Below are 6,000 nucleotides of genomic sequence, written 5' to 3'. Positions count from 1 at the left end.
ATTTGCAAATGACAGTACAGACAAAAGGTTGATATCCAGGATCTATAATGAACTCCTCAAACTCAACACACACAAAACAGGCAAACATATCAAAAAATGCGCAGAAGATATGAACAGATACTTCTGCAACGAAGACATACAAATGGCTATCAGACACATGAAAAAATGTTCATCATCATTAGCCCTCAGGGAGATTAAAATTAAAACCACATTGAGATATCACCTTAAACCAGTTAGAATGGCCAAAATTAACAAAACAGGAAACAACATGTGTTGGAGAGGATGTGGAGAAAGGGGATCCCTCTTCCACTTTTGGTGGGAATGCAAGTTGGTGCAGCCTCTTTGGAGAACAGTGTGGAGATTCCTCAAGAAATTAAAAATAGAGCTTCCCTATGACCCTGCAATTGCACTCCTCGGTATTTACCCCAAGGATACAGATGTGAAAAGAAGGGCCATCTGTACCCCAATGTTTATAGCAGTAATGGCCACGGTCGCCAAACTATGGAAAGAACCAAGATACCCTTCAACAGACGAATGGATAAGAAAGATGTGGTCCATATATACTATGGAGTATTATGCCTCCATCAGAAAGGATGAATACCCAACTTTTGTAGCAACATGGATGGGACTGGAAAAGATTATGCTGAGTGAAATAAGTCAAGCAGAGAGAGTCAATTATCATATGGTTTCACTTATTTGTGGAGCATAACAAATATCATGGAGGACAAGGGGTGTTAGAGAGGAGAAGGGAGTTGGGGTAAATTGGAAGGGGAGGTGAATCACGAGAGACTATGGACTCTGAAAAACAATCTGAGGGGTTTGAAGTGGCGGGGGTGGGGTGGGAGGTTGGGGTACCAGGTGGTGGGTATTATAGAGGGCACGGATTGCATGGAGCACTGGGTGTGGTGAAAAAATAATGAATACTGTTTTTCTGAAAATAAATAAATTGAAAAAAAAAGGATAGTCATTATGTTGTATATAATATGTGTACATTCTTAGTACTTATTCATCTTCTAACAGAAGATTTATACCCTCTGATCACCTTCATCCAATTTCCCAAAATTTAATTTTAAATTATATTTTAGCATTTGTATTTTTAAATGGAATTCTGATAAATATGAAATTAATAATACTTAGTACTCCTATGTTCATATCTCATGTGGCACTATTACTCAGGTTGCAAGATTCACAATAACAAAAAAAAGGTAAATTCTGCAGGGACTGACAATATGGATAACATGGAGGACATTATGTAAGTGACATGAGGAGGTCGTGGAAAGACGAATACTGCATGACTTCACTTATAACAGATATCTAAAATAATCAAATTCAGGGGTCCCTGGCTCAGTTCGTAGATCATATGACTCTGGATCTCGGGGTTGTGAGTTTGAGTTCCATGTTGGGTGTAGAGTTTACTTAAAAAAAAAAAAAGTCAAATTCATAAAGTTCATAGAATCAAAAAGCGGACTGCTGGTTGCCAAGGTCTGGGAGGGAAGGGAAATAGAGATTTACTAATCAAAGGGCATAAAGTTTTAGTTCAGCAAAATGAATAAGCTCTAGAGTTCTACTGTATAACATTGTACCTATAAACAATAATGTGTTGCATTCTTAAAAATTTTTTGAGGTTAGATATCATATTTTTAATCTTAAGTCTTAAATCATAATCTTAAATCATAATCTTAATCTTAAATCATATTAAATAAGATTAAAAATAAATAAAATAATAACATGTTCAGAAGAACCATGGCAGAGGGGAAGACAGTAGACTATAGGGCTCATGATCCCAGTTATTTGAAAAATTTGGAGGATCTCTGTTTTTTAAATGCTAGAAGTGTTTCCAAAAGTCGTTTGGAGAGATGGTCTATGAAAGTAAACTTCTTGGACAAATGTGTGGAAATGAGGTATACCAAATTGCTCTATTGGAGATTCAGAATTTTCATGAGCAAAGTAAATGATCTCAGAAGGGTTTGCATTAAATATTTTTTAGCCCAATTTTAAAAATGTTATTTATTGTTTTGCCTATATAATATCTGTCAACATTTTAAGGAACTAGTCTTCTGTGGGATATACTTTGGCAAATGTTATTGCCCATTTTTATCTATACAGCTAGGATTCAAATTATGGTTACACTGTACTGTGAAGAAAAAAAGTCTTTATGTTAGCTACAACGAATCTCATCTTTTCCCTGAGCTTTTATCTTTTATCTATCTTTTTATCCTTTCCTAAGGAGAAAAACAGATTTACTCAATCTGTTGTCTGGGATAAATAAAGGTCAGTATGATATTAGGAGGGTTTTTTGGCACTTCTTCAGGAAAGATACTTAGTCGGTTTCTTTCTTTCTTTCTTTCTTTCTTTTTTTCTTTCTTTCTTTCTTTCTTTCCCTTTTAAAAGATTTTATTTATTTATTTGACAGACAGAGATCACAAGTAGGGAGAGAGGCAGGCAGAGAGAGGCAGGGTTGGGGGGGGGGCGAGTGGTGGGAAACAGGCTCCCTGCTGAGCAGAGAGCCTGATGTGGGGCTTGATCCTAGGACCCAGAGACCATGACCTGAGCTGAAGGCAGAGGCTTAAGCTACTGAGCCACCCAGACACCCCTTACTTGGTTTCTTGGATGGCCTTCTCCCGTGGCTTGTTTTCTCTGGAGGCATCCAGGTGTGTAGGGAAGAGGTTCCCTGGCTCATGCTGGTCCTAGAGTAGTATCTTGTGGCTAACTGGGTGCTGCTGGCCCTGTTATAGGCAATCTACAACTACTGTCACTTAATTTGTTCTCTCTGCAAGGATCTGTTAATGCTCCTGGCTGACCTGGCCTCACTTTGCTCCTGGTTGACTTCCTTGGCCTTTGTCCAGCTTTGTGCCCCAGCAGCTACTAACCCTCCTCTGTGAGGTCACCTTGCTCTGCCCTGTAGGCCCCTTGGCAGGCCCACTGTCCTTGGCTACACAAATACAGGAACTGGGGAGATTTGAGAAAACTCATCCTTGGAACCTTCCCATTCTGCATATACTGCATAGCCAAGAAGCTGTGTCTGCATGCGAGACTGTTGTATTTGGGGGAAAGGGAACAACTTGAAAGATGCTCTTTTCCCAGACTCTTCCATTAAAAAATGAAATGGGTTACTATAGCCCATATCTTTATCATTGATTTTATCCTCACTTATATAATGCACATCTCCCTGATGTCCAGGGAGGAGAAATGGGGAGACACAAGTTTTATGGCTTCCAATCTCTTTCTCTTTTCTGTTTTCAGACCAGAAACTACCAGATGTCTTTTAAAATTTCCTCTTCATTATATCTTCCCTCTTCTGTACTAGCTGTTGGTAGGGGTTTGGGATGTCCCTTCACATAAGTAAATCCTATATTTTAAGTCATTCAGCCTACTCTTTGCTGAGGTAACATCCTATTGAACAAGGTTAACTTGCTGCATATCCAATTTGTACATAGAGTACCCAAAACTGACTTTTTCTTTGTCCTTTCTTTACATTTCCTATGTACAGATTTAAATTTCCCATAGGCAGATGTGTACCCAGTGTAAAATACGGTTTACTTGGGAAGGCAAAAGAATTAAGCACATTTGTAAAATGGAAACCATTATTTCCATTATCCATGTTCTGTCAGCTTTTACACAGATCCCATTCTAGCTGGTCAATAGTTTTCCACATTTCTTTGATATACCTACCTCTTGAATTTCCTCCTCTTGACTGCTCCTTTATTTTTAAAGCTCATCAACTTTTTTTTTTTTTAAAGACTTTTTTATTTATTTACTTGACAGATCACAAGTAGGCAGAGAGGCAGGCAGAGACAGAGAGAGAGGGGAGGAAGCAGGCTTCTTGCTGAGCAGAGAGCCCGATGTGGGGCTCAATCCCAGGACCCTGAGATCATGACCTGAGCTGAAGGCAGAAGCTTTGACCCACTGAGCCGCCCAGATGCCCCAAGCTCATCACCTTTTGCACTTCTATGAAATGTCATCTCTTTCACAAATTCTATCTTCAGGTCACTGTTCCTCTTACCTTCACAGTAGGTGATTATAATCATACTAATTCTTTTAATTGCTAAGTATGCATCCATGTCCCACATCTGTGATCTAGCCAGAAACTTGTATTCAGTTGGTCTGAAGGTTCCTAAAAATCAATCTGAATCCACCCTCCAGCTAACATTTTCTTCTCTTACATGTGCCATCTCATTTAAGGGCAGGGTGATTCAGCAAGTTCCTTCATTCAGGTTCTCACATGGGCTATTCCAATAGTTTTCTGAAGAATCTTTCTGCCGTTTCCCCTCTCATTTCCGTGTCACTGTTAGAGTGCTCTTTTAAGATCCTCCCCCATCTCCTGTTTAAGTCTTGCCTGACATCTGGCCATTCCCATATACTTGTTTTCATCCACTCAGTTTTCTGGCAGTTCTTGGAATGCTTTCTGCTATCTCATGCCCAGCTACTTTTACACAAGTGATTCCTCTTCTTGGTCATCCTTCTCTCCCGCATCCAAAGAGCTAATTTCTACCTAGGCTTTATGAATGAGTTCCTGCTTCTTTCTCTAGGAAGTCATTTCTTGAAATTCCAGCCTGAATAAGGCTATCTTCTTCTGTGCTCCTTCATGCATACCTTTTATTTACACGCTCTTGTGGAACCATCATGTGTATCTTAATAATATTATCTCTCTTTTTTCTTTCAATTCATTTGGGAGCAGAAACACATCTCGTTGATTTCTTTGTCCCTAGTGCCTTGATGGAGCCAGATACCTAGTAGGGCTCTGTAGATGTTTTTTAATATGAATGGAGGAAGTCAAATAGAATAAAGATTTATTTTAAAGATAAGAGGTCATTGGATTTGCCTAGTTGAATGTCTCTGCTGACCTTGGAGAGAGGGGCTTCAATAAATATTTAGCTTTCATAGCCTGGGCCCTGAGATGTTTATAAGAAAGGCTGCATTCTTGAACACCAGCCTTAGCTCTCTCTGTAATACTTTAAGATAGAAAGAAAAGCTGTTAAGAGCCTCTCAGAGTGAACTGTGGAACAATTAGAATGACAAAGATATGAGTGATTTGGGTGAATATGGCTTTTAGTCACAAAAAAGACAGCCAAACCCATCTGCTTCAATAAAATCCAGAGCAAAACCTTTGTAATCAGTCTGAAAACACCCAAGGCTGTTTTCCTTTCTAGGGAAAAGTAAAAAACAATTTAGCAGCTGGATACTTTATCATTTGAACAGTACTTAATCTTTCATTTTTTGAGTTACATTAAAATCCACATACAAAATTACAGTTCTTTCCTTCATGACAGACATCCCTGGACACAGTGGAGGAAGAGCTGAAACTCATGGTGATGCCCCTCTCTCTGCCTGGATTCTGTGTGAACCCCCAGCCCCTCCTTGCAACATCCCCACTCACTTTTCCAACAGACTTCTAGTACCCCAGTTGCTCAGTGTGGACTATATAAGAGGCTGTCAGCAACCAAATAAAATAATTCCAACCAGAACATGAAGGCCCTAGGCAGGCCATACCATGGTGACTAGGAGTCCGGAGATAATAAATGATTTTCATTTTCTAGTCACTCAGGACAGAAGGCTGGTCAAGGCTGGTGGAGACTTTGGGGAGTGTATAGAGCAGGTCAAGGATGTACTTAACCCAAGAAGGGGTATTTCAAAAATTGTGCTCACAACCAGACTTGGAAGCCCCAAATAGCAGTAACCAGAGATGACTTGAATTAATTTGGGGGAAGAGTATGGGTGAGGGAGGAGGCCTATGGCTTGGGGTTCTCTAGAGAAATAGAACACACACACACACACACACACACACATGCACACACACACACACACACACAGATTATTTTCATGAACTGGTTCATGCAACTGTGGGCCTGGCAAATCTGAAATTTGTAGAGTAGGCTGGCAGGCTGGAGACTCAGGGTGTATTGATTTTTCAGTCCTGAGTTTAAATTTCCACAGGTCAGCAGCCTGGAAACTAAAGCAGGGTTTTTATATTGTAGTCCTGAGGGAGAATTCCTTCTTCTT

This window comes from Mustela lutreola, chromosome 6 (genome assembly GCF_030435805.1).
Source record: "Mustela lutreola isolate mMusLut2 chromosome 6, mMusLut2.pri, whole genome shotgun sequence".
NCBI classification, from domain to species: Eukaryota; Metazoa; Chordata; class Mammalia; order Carnivora; family Mustelidae; genus Mustela; species Mustela lutreola.
Note: the sequence above shows the minus strand (reverse complement) of the source record.